Genomic DNA, 16,126 nt, shown 5'->3' with positions numbered 1-16,126 from the left:
ACTCTACAACAACGAACCAACCGAGAGCTTAAAATTTTACTGCGGCCGATTTGTTGTTTGTTGCCCTCTCCTGAGCCCTGATAATCGGATTTAGTTGACTATTCTTAGTTGAATAGTCAACTAATAATAGCTTGTTAAATCGAAGTTTTACTATACTTTTGATAATTGATTATGTAATAAAAAGGTTTGTTTATATTGAACTGTTTTGTTAAAATATTGGTTTTCTCTAGTGCCAATACATTATTTTGAAAAGTTTACATGTACATTGAGTTGCCTTTATATTAGGTAGCCTACTTAATAGTGAGTAGGTTCCTCCACCACTTCTTTATCCCTCAAAATAGCCATTATTCATTGAGTAAACTCAACGAGGTATTGAAATCGTTCCACAGGGATGCCAGTCTGTGTTGACTCAGTTTTTTGTTACAAATTGTATAGTTTTGGGTTTGTACTCCGAAGAGTTCGTTCCACCTCATCTCAAAGGTGCTGATTTGGATTGAGATCTGGTGATTGAAGAAGTCGCCACAGTTGGCTAATTTCACACTCTCATATTCCTGTTACCGCTTCTGTGCAATTCTGACCTTGTGATATGGCGCATTATCCTTTCAGGCGCCTCCGTAGCCAGGTGGGAAGGAGCAGCAGTGCGTAGCACACGCTTCTTGATTAGACCGGGGTTCGAGCCCGTCACCACCACGGAGGATGCGGAAAGGTCAGGGAATGACCACCGCATATTCCCAGAGCAATATGGCCTTAGTTGCTAATTCTCCTAAAAACCAAATAACAACAACAGCACTATCCTTTTAGAAGAATCCATTCGCATATGTATACGCTGCAGCGATGAAGATATATGCCAGGTTGGACACAATTTCCATAAAATTTATGGCATCAATGTGTTGTTCCACTGCTATGAAAGGATCCAGTGTGTACCACTGACCTTTCCTCCCCCCTCCACACATACACATACGCACAACATTGTACCCCCACCCTGCATCGACACATGGCAGGATAGGCCCATGGACTCATGCTGTTTCCGCCATATTCTGGCGCTTCGATCGGCCTGAAACAGCAAGAACCAGGATTTGCTACAGCAGGCAACAGTTTTCCATTTCTCCACTACATGGTGTTGTGCTTCCGGGCTAGTGTAACCGTTCCTTCTTGTTATTTGCTGATAGGTATGGAACTCGTTTCGGTCGTCGCTTTCAATACCCCATCCATTACAAGGTGCGATGAATTGTGTGCTCTGAAATGCCTCTTTGGTTAACACTGTTGTACTCGACAGGTCCATGTTATTTAACTCGCTGTAGCCGTTCTGTTACCTTGCATAGTTTTTACCAGGTTCCGTTGGTCACGCTGTTTCTGACAACAGGATCGCCACTAGCTAGATATTGTTTGGTTATTGGACTAATCTCGATATACCCAGCCACGGTCGTGTGTGAAAACCCCATCAGGATTGCAGTTTCTGAGATACTCGTGCCGACTACCATGCTACGTTCAAAATCATTTAAATATTTCGTTCTTGCTCGTTCTCGTACTGAATTTTGAATATATTTCCACCTGTTTTATGTCGCATAATACGAAAACACGTCATGTTGTTACTGAAGGAGCTTTCATGAAAAGGGTAAGTGTACATAATAAGTTGATCTTTAGCAGAAAATGGTATTGGTCACTGTCCAGAAGAGTGGTTTTCATAGTCAGTCCAAGTAAACGTTTGAAAGCTGTGCTGCTTCACAGTGAGAACATATATCCATTGATTCGTGTTGCGCATTCCGTTCGTATTAAAGAAGACTACAGAAATGTGAAGCATGTGTCAGAGAAGATCAGGTATGGCTAGTAAAGATGGGATGCCTATGGACTCCAAGATGCTGGAGTTCTTCCCAGGCTTGTAAGATGGTTTCATTAAATTCCCTTGCTTTCTATTCTTCTGGGACAGCAGAGCACTAGATGAGAAATACTGGAGAAGAGAATAAGTCTGCCAGAATTGAAGTTTGGTCTGGCGCACACAATATAGTAAACAATCCCTTGGTTCCAAGAAAGAAAACTTCCTTGCGTTACTCCATATCAAGCTGGGAATTGATCAGACAACTTTATAAAGCATTGGAAAAAGGACACCTTCAAGCATTGAAGGTGTTCTTTTTCCAATGATGCTTCTAAAATTGTCTGATGAAAAAGTGAAAGTACCATATTTATGGTCCCCACGCTAAGCAGATGTTGGCTTCATAAGAACTGGAGGACAAAATGACTTATTCCGAGCGAATTACATATATTTCAGACTAAAATTTAATTAAAACATTAATAAAAATTGTATAAAGATAGATGACATGAGTTTAAGTAAGAATTAATGTAAGAGTGAAACGGCGCACAAGCAGAGTTGATGCAAGCTGATTATTTTGTGCCCTATTCAATGGCAAGGCGCCTCCGTAGCCAGGTGGGAAGGAGCAGCAGTGCGTAGCACACGCTTCTTGATTAGACTGGGGTTCGAGCCCGTCACCACCAAATACGGAGGATGCGGAAAGGTCAGGGAATGACCACCGCATATTCCCGGAGCAATATGGCCTTAGTTGCTAATGCTCCTAAAAACCAAAATAACAACAACAATATTCAATGGCACCCAGCGACGGCTGTCCCTCTCTGCTTTCCTCCGATCTTACGAGTTTCGTGACCGTGGTTCAAGCTCACGTGACTGCTTAATACGGTGATGTTCTCCTATTCTTTCTGGTTTGTGAACTTTCTTTCTATCTTATGTAGTCGTTCTAGAATATAAACAGAAAAAAATTATTTGTTTATTTAAATTTAAAGAAGATATCATACCAGCAAGGATTGATCTATACTGTTTACAAATCGTACGCGACACGTTTGCTAATGATCCCGTGCATTCACATATTCTCTAGGCGCTAGCTGATGAAATCCGTGCAATTTACAGTCTCCGGGAAAAATGAGAGATTACTGCAAACTGTTTAGAGATTAGTGGTTTGCAAAATATTTATCAACTTGCGAAGACACGATGAGTGCCACGGCTGAAGAACCAGTTGATGTAAAGGATAACCAGCGGCGATGTTTTAGGTAAATTACCCAGGTTTACGACTACTGTCTATACTATGAAGCCACAATTGCTCGTAGCTGTCAAATGTAATACAAAATACACCCTTAAGGCAGAGGCGTAACTGCGTCCCCGCAGCTGTGGTGGACGAGAAGCCCGAAGCCTAGAAAAATATATTCTGTACTCTGATATACAGTCTGCGTTTGATTCCCTCAATATTCTTGCTTTACTGATAAACTCTTTCCAACGCATATTCTTTTTTTTTCTGTAGTCTCGTAAATATATCTATATATCTTTTAGATCTATATATCTTTTACAAATACTGTAATTTTTCTATCAATGGAAAATAAAGATGAGAGATGAGTTTGTTGAGCCTTCTCTTTACATTGCTGTTGGTCCCCTTTCACTAACCTAAGAAACGACGTCTACAGGTACATCTACATAGATATCAAGTTTCCAACAATTCCACCGACGCACTTCCCCAAATTAATAAAAATGTTAAGGGGTTGTCCACTTAAAACTGTTTAACCTCGTCTTTAATCCGCAAAAAAAAAAAAAAAGATAAATATTCACTGAAGAAGTTATCAATACTACAACTGTCTTTACCAATTCCTATTGCTACATCGATATGTTCCTTAAATGGATGAACTATCTTCACTGGACATGTGAACAGTATCCCCTGTATGCAGAAATCAACACTACTTTTCGGACTTATAAATCTACCCAGTTATTTTATATGCCACGAAAATCTGGTCGTCTGCCTCAACCACCCAACTAAAGATAGTCTTTTGCATTGAATATCGGGTATCGAAGCGAGCTAATAAACACACATCCTCCCGACTCCAGCTACGAATTACACAGTTAGCGAGTCAGCTCTGCATACAGACTGCTTGATTTGATTAGTTCGAAGCCCAGTGGCGATGTCTAGTGTTAAGATGTTGACAAACAATGTCTCACCTGCTTCTAAGAATTGTACTAGTGGAATACCCCGCAACCAGCTCTAAAGTCAATGAGAATATTATTGAATCTTACGAAAATGGTTGATCAATTTTACTAACAAAGGCATGTAGTTATTGATAGAAAAATCTGCGAGCGATTCAAGCTATACGAAAGTGACTGTGTAATTCTTTCAATCTGATATCTGATCTAAATCCTTCCACTTGGTTGTAAAAAATATGACAATCAACTCATCGATAGATGTAAAGATCTTTAAGAAGTGTAACTGCAAAAGCTGCTCATGTATATGAACACTCTTTGCAGGAATCAATCTCAAAATACTGCAAAATACTGGTAAGACAGAGTCTGTCTTAGATGACAAAATTTTATTAAATAATTTAGGTATTTGATGCCTTTTACCTAAATTAAAATCTTATGCTACCCCTTTAAACTGAACTATATTTCTTAATTATTGTTTGTCACGAATCCGTAATGTGTCTATTATGAATATATTAGACATGTCTATATCCTCATTTATACTCTCTTTTATTTATAATAAATGTAAAAATCCCTAGCATTATATCACTCTCTGCTGTGAAATGTGTTTTTTTCTCCATCAAAACATTTATATATTTATATATTTTTTAAATTTTCACTTGTCCTCCGTCTCCCAGCACCAGCTTGGAACCAATTAATTGTTTTTACGGTGGACCCGACTTTCTGTTACAGTAAACCACAAAATTTTTGAATGAAATTTGTTACTGCGCAAATAGTTAGCATTAAAATTACGTTACTCCCCTCCTCCAAAATACTTTTGGAGGAGGGGACTTCGGACTTCAATTGTATTGTTCAGTAACGTATTTCACGTCTCAACAGTGTTCAAATACGGGAACGCTGTCCTATTATAACGTAAGCTGGGGAGAACTTTTTTTTATTTTCATTTGTTTATTTCTTTATTTATTTATTTTTTTTTATAGAGGCTTCCCAAGTTCATATGAACTTGCTCACATTGATAAACTTTTGAGTGCTATGCGCATCTCTTCCGCATCTGTCATGGAAATGTTTTTGAGCCATCTTGAAGACGGATAACATTTTCTCTCACTCCTCCCAGGACTGAAAATAGCCCCGAAGAAATGTAGATAAAATATTGTTTACGAAACCATTTTAAAAGTAGCAATTCACTTTCTGGTGGTAGTTGGATGGAGGCTTCAAAGATCAATACGGATTACAAGAGATATTTCTGTTCACTTGTTACTGCGAAGTAAAAATCTTTAAAGCAATAAAACGTTAAAGAGTTCATTTAATTTATCTCTTTCTTTCTCTCTCTCTCTCTCTCTCTCTCTCTCTCTCTCTCTCTCTCTGCTCTAAAATTATAAATACATTCTTCAAAATGGAAAAATCAATCCAAACAACCAATGCCCTACAATACAAGGACTGCAACCTCTTTCAAATTGACGAGTATTAAATGAAAACTTGTCTCGAAGATTAATTTTTAATAATAATTATTATATTCATAATAATATATAATGCACCTGTCTATAAGGATCGACTACTCTATTAATAACATATTGCTGTAATCACTAAGCAGGTTTATTAAAATATCTTTACTTTTAGGAAAATTTTCCATAAGGATGCTAATGATTGCACTTATGAACTGAAAGCAAATATTTAAAATATTGACATAGTATGTAGTTAGCTAAGATGTTTTGTTCCTTCAGGAAGTCTAAGGTTCGAATTAGGGAGGAACTCAACTACACGCATTTGTCCTGCTAGCAGAAATGAGTTTCTCAGAGAAGAATCACAAGGGTTGTTAGGGATTGTGCTTATTTTTCGAGAGATTTGAATAAGTTAACTGGAGATAATTTAATTTAAAATGCAGATAAATATTTTATGGTGTTCTGATGAATAAGTTTGCTTTGAAAATTGCACGTATTGCCGTCTTTCAAGTTAGCTTTCTTCTAAGCAAGAGTTCAGGATTCTTCCAGTGATAATTGCTGTTACAGCTGCAGAAACATCTGTTGTTGAAAGGACATTTGTAATGTCCTTTCCCCATAAATATAATTATAACATACCTGTATAATTATAATGTAAAGATTGTAATCGAAACTTTATTTTTATTATTTATAATAATTACTTTATAATGGATGGGCCGGTGAATTTTAAGCTGTCTGAATATCTACTATATGCTATCCAAATAGATTACATTGTATCAAACGGTGTGCGGCCGAAAAATCGCAGTAAGATTGTATTTTTGATGTTCTAATGGCATTTTTCCTTTGTTACGAGTACACTGTACAGTGTATTTCAAACTTCAGTTTCGTTTTTTCTTAAAGCCACGAGGAAATCATCCTCAAAAATGGATCGGAAAATTGAAATACTGGCGACATGTCAACGCGGACTCCAAACTCCTGTCTGATTCTCGAACTGTCAGCACGAAAACCAGACGAGCAGCATCCTACGCAGAGAAATATTGATAAGTAACGTGGTGCCCTTCATCGAGTGACCTTCGTGCCGTTAAAAAGTAACTTTTAGTCAAGAATTGTTAGGTTTGTAACTTGTGTTAAAGACTGAGGATTGATGGAAGATTTATAATGCCGAAGCCATCGGCTAAGGAGCTTAATACACTATTTCATTGGACACTCATATACATTAAGTATGTCTGAAATATTAAAAATATTCATACAGTGAACCTATCGGGCAATGCTATTTATGCGGCAATATGACTATATGTCATCTAAGAAAAAGGCTGAGGTAAACAAGTTTTTTTTTTTTTTTACGTTAAAAATTTTTTGATTCGAACTTCTTTTATTATCGATTTCAGAACTTGCATCACATTATTTTGCATATCCGCTTTGTTAACAAATCCTCCTCCGTGTAGGGGCAGATTTGATTTTTTAAAACAGTTTCTGAATCAAATCTGGCGAATAACATGAGTGATCAAGCTGCGTAATACCGTTAAAAATTGTTTCTCAGAAAACGAATTGTCATGGTGAAGAAGCCAATCATTAGCCACAGTTCACTTCTTTCTGCGTCATATAGAACCTCCAAACACAGTATTGCTACATGACCATTCTGACTGATTGTTTGACTTTGTGAGTTCAATTCTGTATGCACAATGCTATTGATATGAAAGGAACAAATCAACATCGTCTTTATTTGCGATGTCGATATGCTCGCTTTCGAGAGTCTGGAGGATGTTGGAGTTTTCTATTGCGAACTTTGATGCGTTGCTTCCGGATCATACTGGAAATGCCATGTTTCAACCACTGAATCCTCCGTGACAATATACAGTAGTGGTTTTGCTTCTTCTCATTCATTTGGAGAGATCTGGGTTCGAATCCCGTCGATGACTGGAAGAATTTCTAAAGGGCTGTTCAGTCGGAGCTGTAATTAGCTGATCTCGGGAGGAGGGGTTAGGGTTCCTCCCTTGAGTTATTCCGGTTTCAGCCTCAGTACATGAAAATTGCCTCCTGAAAACGCACATGTACAGACATAATACACAAAGTGTCAATCAATTCTAAGTCACTGATGCTTTGAAAACTTAACAACACAATTCATTACCGGTTATGATTTTCCTCAAAAACGCATTGTTTTTGTTCAACCTTTCTTGAACGATCTGAACCGTAAAATTTTCACTGTTTCTACTCATAACTTAAAATGCGTGAAACAGCGTTTCCTGAAACTTTCCTCGTGTTTAAGGGTGTGTTTTTTTTTTTTTTTTTTTTTTTTTTGAAGAATGAGTAACTCTTCTTTATCTATATTTAACTCCCAGCCATCGTTCTCACAGTTAATCGTTTATGTAAACGAACGAAAATTCTGACCTTTCCGATATTTACACAGGGCCTGTAAGCGACTGAACGACATCTTCGTGCATCACCATCGCCGTTTCTCTATCTCTTTAAATCTTTTATGCCTGTTTAAAAAAAAAAAAAAAAAAAAAAACCTCCTGGTCTTTGATATCACTTCATCTCCATAAACATTTTTTAGCGTATGAAGTATCTCACTTGCAGATTTCTTTTACTTTACACACAGTTTCATATACGGTATTATTCTATAAATAACAGTCATTTTTACGCTTACGAAACAGCATACTTGTGCTCACCATGACTGCTGGCATAAGATTGACTAGCATGTCAATTGACTAGCAAATAAATACATGTCGCAAAATTTCCCTATTATGATTGCACCTCCTTTGTTCCCACAAGCCACACAAAATTGCCTCATTATTTCAGTCACACTTATATAATATTCTATGTAGTGAATGAGCAGAGAATTGAGGGGGTCAGAAGAAACTTGCACTTATTTGAACCATCTGAATTTTCGTAAATTATGGTTTCCAGGAAATACAGAAGGAGGTGGGTTTTGTAAGGGAACAATAGCAGAAGGGATAAATTAAAAAAAGGAACGTTAGTTCGGTGTTTGGAATGAATATTGACTAGTTGGTGTACGTGTTCGGGTTAGGTCGGAAGAAAGGTAGAAGAATTATAGATGTCACCTCAGAAGATATGTGCCTATAGGAATAAAATGTTCTTGTTTATATAACTAATACCGCAAAGTCAGAGGAGTTCAAAATAAAGTCGTGAATATAATCGTTAATCGTATTTAGTAGTCATGAGCTTGAACCACGGTCCACTCAAGAGCGTGAGCTACTGCACTCCCTCTCTTGACCACTCGGCTACGTTCTCCGACTGATGGAATTTTGAGTGGGATGAACTGTTAATTATCTAATCTCTGGTATTAGTTTTGGATGTTTGTAAGAAAACTAGCTAAAATATGCAATCCACCTATTTTGGAAGGGTTTTATGAAGGTCATTATGAAGTTGGCCAAGCTACAAAGCCTGGATTGTAGGCATTTGTATTCGAAAATTAATCCTGCCAGTGAATCTGAAATTAATCCAGTGAGCATCTTTGGGATAAGCTGGAATTCAATCAACGCGCAGTCAACACGATCTTCGACTGTGCAGCTCACTACTGACTTTCATAAATGTAGAGTAAAATATTAGTTGCCTACCAACGTAAATTGAAAGCATTGCTAGACGGATCACGCTGTCCTTCAAAAAGTTAAAGGTGGGCCAACACTCTATATTAATTTTCTGAATAAGAATCTAGTTCTGCACAATAATTTCACACCTTTAAAGTTTATTCATACTTGTAGACAAAACACATTACTTTATTTCAATTAACCATAACTTTTAACTTATCTTAGCATAAGCTTATCACATTTAGTTTATTCACTTTACATTCAATATCTTGAAATTTGGAACTTGAGGGGCTCTTTTCACTTCGTGACTGAGTTACCAAATCTCGGGTGAGCCAAATAACTCAACCACGAATAATCCAGAAACTCCGAAAAATATGCTAACTGATACAGTGTAGGCTCTATATATCGACGCCTCGCCGACCGGGATAGCCGGATGGGTAAAGTGCCTGCCTAGCAACCCAAAGTTCGCGGGTTAGAATTCCGCCTTGGGCTTGGATATTACGATGGTGCCGTACTCTCCGGTTGGACCTCACGGCCACGATACACGAAGGAAGCAGGAAAAAACTGATTCCTTCGGGTACCGCTCACATCATACGATAAAAAAAAAAAAAAAAAATCGACGCCTCATGGCCTTAGCTGCCATAACACTAATTCTGAAACAAACACATATTTCCTATCGCAACTCGCTGAAGTTAGGGTGTTCCAAGGATAGACAGAGAGTGGACAGAGCAAGGGTCGCCGAGCCAATAGTGGGTACCCTCTCTTCATCGATGTTCCTGGCGAACGTAGACTATCCCGCTTTGTGCGAGCCGATAGACGGAAAACGATGGAACAGCTGACCATGTACTTCAAACAGGGGATGATCCAACGAACCCTCTTCGGTATGGTCCCCGGAGTAGGCGGCCAGTCAAGGTACCCATGTTTAGAGTCACCCATTGCCAACGACACCTAAAGTTTACATTTGAACGGCGTCGTTGGGCCATTGACGAACCGAAAAAAAAGTTGCCTTTTCCAATGAATCACGTTTCTTTTATGCCGTGTGGATTGGTAGACGAAGGGTACGGCGACAAACTGCGGAGAGGAATCACTCCGATGTCTTGGTCCAACAGTGATTTGGTATGGGGGATATTTTTCTGTGAATCTTGGAGCTCTCATACCCTTAGACTGCACATTGAACGCTAAAAACTACATATCTATTGTGGCTGCTCAGGTACACCTCTTCTTAGTGACTGTCTTCCCGGATGGAACAGGCGTATTCCAGTAGGACAATGCGTCCTGTCCCCTTGCCAGTATTGTTCGAGAGTGGTTCATCGAAGACGAAAACAACTTCCGAAATCTGCATGACGCAATCCTGGAGACATGGCGGTAACATACCTCCTGCAACGTTCAGACGCCTTATAGAGGCCATGCCTCGCCGTGTGGCGGCGATACTGGCCGAAGAGGAGGGCATGCGCAGTATTAGGTACGTGGTCATAATGTTTTGACTGGACAGTGTATATGCGAACGCCCCTAATAGCTAATACTGTTTAGAAATTAGCAGTTCCGCTTACTCTGACAGAGTAACACGTCTTATGCCAAGCGTCCTCGCATGTAACAGCGGTTATGGTTGCCATTTTTCTATACTTAATAATAAAAGCTTGGGTTAGAATCTCGATGACACAGGAGGAATTTTTATGGGATTTTTTCACATCTGGCGTACTTAGCCGGTCTCGAGCAACGATTGGATGATTTCTTATTCCAGAAAACTCGATATTTTTTGTTCAGCAGTGAAACCGGCCGAAAAGTACAGCCTGTATACTGATGCCTCATTGTCTTAGCTACCTTAGAACTTAACACACAACCTAAATGTGCCTGGCAACTAAAGCGCGAGCAAGCTTGTCTATAAAGTGCATGTACGTTGCTGCCAGTTTTATTGTTTGTGGAATGAAAAATTGGAATTTCTGGGAGAAAACTGAACTCTCCCAAGACCTTTTATTTATTTATTTATTTATTCGAATCCACGTGATATACTTGTAAAATTCTTGTTGTCTCTATGCCTTGAATTCTTTTGACTGTATGCAGTTGTCCTGGAGTATATATGAACTTAGATTTATTTCATAATAAATATATAATGTACAGACTTAGTCCCTTTCAAATGGTCTTATTAAAAAGTTTCTTACCGCCCGGCGAGAAGTACTCTCTACTTTGGTGTGATGATTGGAATCGAACCCAGCCCTTTCCATGCGTGATAAATAGCATAATAGCCCAACCGTCAGGGAGAATTAATTTGAACGCTGCAGACTTGCCAAAATGATCATTCCGCAGTTGGCATCTGAATTATTTACTCTCTAGTTATTCGAAAATTCAATTCCACTTAACGTCATGAAATCGTTCGCAGGCAGAACCTAGAAATACTGCACCATTAGTATGTAATTGAAGCACTATAAGAATAACAGTTTTGTTTGTTGGTTCCAATTTCAGTTTCAGCAGTGAAACCGGTTGGCGAGAAATGTGCTTGCCAACTGAGCCAAACTGTCGTAATAACGAACTTGGAAAACTATCAAAATTCGAACCCATGGCAGCACAAAACCTCATCCAGTTCACTCTGATATGATACTGTGCTGCACTCATTGAAATGTCACTAATCAATGTTTTTTTTTTTTTTCGTAAACGTACATACTTATAAGAAAAATCAGTTTATTGAACTTTAAGTATTTAAATTACAAAAATAATTTCTAAATTAACTAGATAATGTGGTACAAAATAAACGACGTTTCAGGTTTATTTTGGAATTCGTTTTAAAGTCTGGGGAACTGGAAATTTGACCTCTAACAGAGACACATTTCTAATAGTTATTTTAAAGATTTGTTACGTAGCGGAAAGTCCCGCAAACCCCTCGGACAATTTTCTCTAGATCAGTTTTTCGAGGGAGGGTACCCTCCTCTAATCAATTTTACGGGGTGTGGAGTGCGAATTTTCGCTACAGCTGGAACAGGTAGCGGTTTCGAAATCTGCTAGCACAGGCTTGACGAATTCTGAAGTGAATTCAAACTGTCATGTATTTCGAGCAAGGTTGTATTAGCAGAGCTCAGGGGAGGCGTGGATATATCCTGAGGTTCAGCTGCGATAGAGGGGTGGCCAAAATTTACTTATATATATATATATTATTTTTTTTTTCAAACAAAAATTGTTTTATTACTAAAATAATGAAAAAAAAGTAGATATTAATTTTAACAAAATATATAAATATATAATGATATGTAACCAAATTAATGCCATATAAGTATTATGTTTACGTACTGCATGATACATCCCAAAATTCTAAATAATCTAAAGCCACATTATGCCCAACTCCGGGCCCCGAGAGTAAATAAATTTATCCTGTTATTTAATCAATTGGATATTCCTTTTGCAGTTTGAATCAGCCATTCTCGGCCTTTTTTTGGCCATGGTCCCCCTCAGAGCTCTTTTCGAATTCTATGGCTCCCTGTGAAGCAGTCAAGTTTGGTTAGTAAGTTTCTTCCGTACTTCTCTCCTTCCGACTAAAATACGTTCCATTTGTTAAAAAAAAGCTACGATGTATAATCACTTCGTGAAAGTATTAAGGTTTTAGTCGAAAAGACTACTGAAAAGTTAACTAATAAGAAGCAAGAAGTCATTAATATTACCGTGAATACTGGATTTTTACGGAAGTTTTAATGGATATGTGCGCTGTGGCTTGTGATTCCAGAACAAACAGACAAATAGGAAATCATTTTAATTGAACATGTAAAAAAGAAGAAAATATGAACATACATATTACAAAAAATTAAAAAAAGATTTTGATTAAATGAATAATTTAATGAGATCCTCGCGCTTGATGTTCTTGTGCAAGTTTTTTGATGTCTGGCTCCAGATTGGATAGTGATAGTCGAAGGTCACTTCTTGTTGTGATATCAAGTCTGTTCCTGGATTTTGTCAAGGAACCTACCTTGCTAAATCCATGTTCAACCAAATATATTGAGGGCAAGGCAATGAAAAATATTTGGGCCTTTTCTCATAGTTTTGGGAATCTATTCGGCAGATCACTCTTGACTCAAAAATCTTTTTTTAAATTGATTGAACTTACGGCATGCAATTATATCACTCTGAAAATCAATTTAACTCTCTTGAATTTCTGCCTCAGCATCGGTGGGTTGTTCCTCAAATGGATCTAAAATCCAATACGGGATATTGAGGTTTAACAGGTCATTAAATCTTTCTTGCAGATCTGTGTGTATTTGCTTTAGATGTTTCACATAAAAAGTAATTTAATCGTCCTTCAGTGCCTCTGCGATCGTGTTTAGGTTTGGAAATTGTAAAAATTCCCGACGTCCGATATTGTTCTAATAGACTTCAAGTTTTTTAAAGAAAGAAACAATGCCTTCCTTACTACTATGAGGTTACTGTGTTTACCCTGTAAGGTATTTAATAAATTAAGTTTGCCAAACATATCTGCCAGATAAAATATGTCCGCCTTAGCACCAACGAGTTTTTCTTCATGCTCGTTATGAGGAAGAAAGGAAACAATGGTGTTCTGGAGTGCAACAAAACGACAAAGACAATTTCCCTTGGACAGCCACCTCACCTCACCTCACCTCGGTATGCAGCAGCAACGTCTAGAAATCTTCGTGATTTTCTTCACACAGCTTCCGAAAAAGACGATCTTGAAGGGCATGTGATTTGATAAAGTTAACAGTCTTTATGACAACTGAAAGCGAAACACTTAAACGTCCTGCTAAGTTTTTAGCTACTAGGTGCTCCCTATGAATGACGCAATGAAAGTAAAGACTGAAGGTATAACATTTTTGGGAGAAAGAAAAAAATCGTCCTAGCAGCAAAGACCTTTTCCTCCCTCTAAAAATGCTTAATCCGTGCAGTTTTCGACCCCCTCATTACGGTTTTCAGTCTGTGGTCCCCTTTAAATCTACTCTGGCCCCGTTGAGAATGGCTGGTTTAAATTACCGAAGTTTCAGTAAACCAATATATATATATATATATTTTTTTTTTTTTTTTTTTTTTTTCTTATAAATGTGGATTCAACTGTCTGAATTATTGATCCCTCACTATTTTTTCGATATTTGCTATCGAAAAAATAATAATAAATAAAAATGGCACTGTTCAGTAGTTAGCACCACTATAAATTTCAGACTAGTACGATGCCCCATAATGACTTTGGAATTATGTAATTAGCTCACTTATTGTTAGTCGCCTTCGAATAGTAATATTAAATACACCTTCTTTATCAAAAGTAAGCCAATTTGAATTTCCGAGCTGCATAATTGCTGTTTGACTGTCAATACGTTGGCAGTATGTCAGCAGAATGGATATTTCCGACATTTTTCTGAGAGAGAGAGAGAGAGAGAGAGAGAGAGGGCGCAAAAATGTGCAGGTATGAAGTGAGGGTATATCTGCCTATTCGACAGTTTAGTAAAAATGTGAAGTAATGCTGTCTAAAATCTAAAAACTCTAGATTAGAGATATCCAGGAACTCCTCCTTCAAATGAACATTGGCACTCACGAACAAGTTTGATCTGGATATGGCTGTGAACAGGAGAGTTTCACAGAACTGTTGCAGTAGGTTGACTGGCTGAAGGATAAGTTCTGGGTTAAAGATGACGATGTCTCCTGCAGCTACCTGCTCCCTGCGATTTTTTTCATGGCACTGAACTTGATCATGGATACCTTTTTTATTTCCTTGAATTGGACTGTTCCCGTTTGAAGAACTTTCATTGTACAAAGTGTGTTATTCTACTATTTATTTTTATGTTTTGTACAATCTTTGTTCTTTTTCTGCTCTGCATACACTTTTACTGGGCGCATGCCTGTTGTGTATATGTTTCAAAATAAGTAAATAAAATCAGGGGAAGAATCCTCCCTTTCTCCGAAGTTAGTTACAACACTAGACTGAACATTTGTTTTTAACATTTTGAAATACTGTACATTGAATCATGGAAAACAGTTTGTGAAATCTATAATTAGTCGTATTGTCAGTTATGTCATATATTCGAGCAGGTTAGAAATAATGTCGCGACTGCATTATGTAAGCACGACTTCTGACACTTTGGTGAAAAAAGGGTTAAACAAAACTGAGGAAGCAATCGACAAAATAACGTTTCGCTAATTGCAGTGTTTTAAAAAAAATGCACTTCATTTTACTGTTTACTTGGGTTCTTTTAAAAACTGACGTTCATTTTCTGAAATGGTTTCAGAAATTTGCCATTTACTCGGGTATTATACTTTGCCACGATAGACAATTTTCTATCCCGAACAAATACTTAGCGCTATGTGTGTAACAAAAGTGATTTTGTGATGGCGAAATAACGCCGATAGCAAACAGCCAGTAGATCTTGCTGCAGACGTCGTTAGATCAGTCTTGAATACTGTACAGTAATACGCATTGCGATCGATATTTACATTTCAAGAAACCACTCTACATTTGTCTTTGGTTAGCGTCCTTTTGTTTAGTTTTTCGCGAGCAATTCACTGCGTGCAGGAGAGTGCGCAGTGGTATGTAAAGGAGTAGAACATTGCACTTTAGCTTTCTTTGTGTTTTTAAATTGATTTTTAGATACCTAGTGCAGTTTCTAGCTTGCTATGAGGGTTCAAGTTCAAAAGGTTTTTCCCTTTAAATTTCTTAAAACAAAATTACTGAATGAATATCGTCTGCACATAATATAATTATGTTGAGATTTTTTGGTAGGAATGCATCGATTTGCTGTTTTATGATGCGTAATTTTATTTTACTGGTTTGTTAATTTTATGCTTTCCTACATTTTAACAATATAGTTGTTATTGATCGTCTTAAGAGGTACTGTACTGAGAGAGGGGGGGAAAGGGGGAATGCAGGACTAGTAAATGCATGGAATTTGCCATGAACAAAAATGTCTAGTTTTCGTCCTCTGGGAGATGTAGCTTTTTGTGAATGATTATTACCGTATGAAATGATTGCTGTGTGTAGCTTGTTGAGCAGAATATGTTAACGTATAGTCTTCTTTTTTATAAAGTTAAGGTGGTTATAGTGAGATAAAATTTACAATAGGAAAAAATATATTATGTTTATTTGAACAGTGTTGCAGAATTTTATAAACACCAATGTTTATGCATTTAAATGAATAATTAATTATATTTATTACTAAAAATGTCTTACACTTAATGCAATTCATGTAAGTAATTAT

At 37.5% G+C, this 16,126-nt stretch overlaps 1 protein-coding gene across 2 annotated transcripts in view; it reads left to right on the top strand.

The window, feature by feature from the left end:
- Positions 1-16,126, top strand: part of LOC150083354 (uncharacterized) — a 376,181-nt gene that overhangs the window by 69,903 nt on the left and 290,152 nt on the right. The window contains exon 1 of one of the 2 annotated variants that reach the window (XM_090377988.1): positions 15,456-15,566. The exons of the other annotated variant lie outside the window; for it this stretch is intronic. The gene's annotated coding sequence lies outside the window, so the exon portion shown is untranslated. Of the gene's footprint in view, positions 1-15,455; positions 15,567-16,126 lie in introns of those variants that run through there. 2 annotated transcript variants of the gene reach the window in all.

This window comes from Mastigoproctus giganteus, chromosome 7 (genome assembly GCF_048544385.1).
Source record: "Mastigoproctus giganteus isolate SK-2022 chromosome 7, ASM4854438v1, whole genome shotgun sequence".
Classification (NCBI taxonomy): Eukaryota; Metazoa; Arthropoda; class Arachnida; order Uropygi; family Thelyphonidae; genus Mastigoproctus; species Mastigoproctus giganteus.
This window is presented reverse-complemented; position numbering and strand designations above follow the sequence as displayed.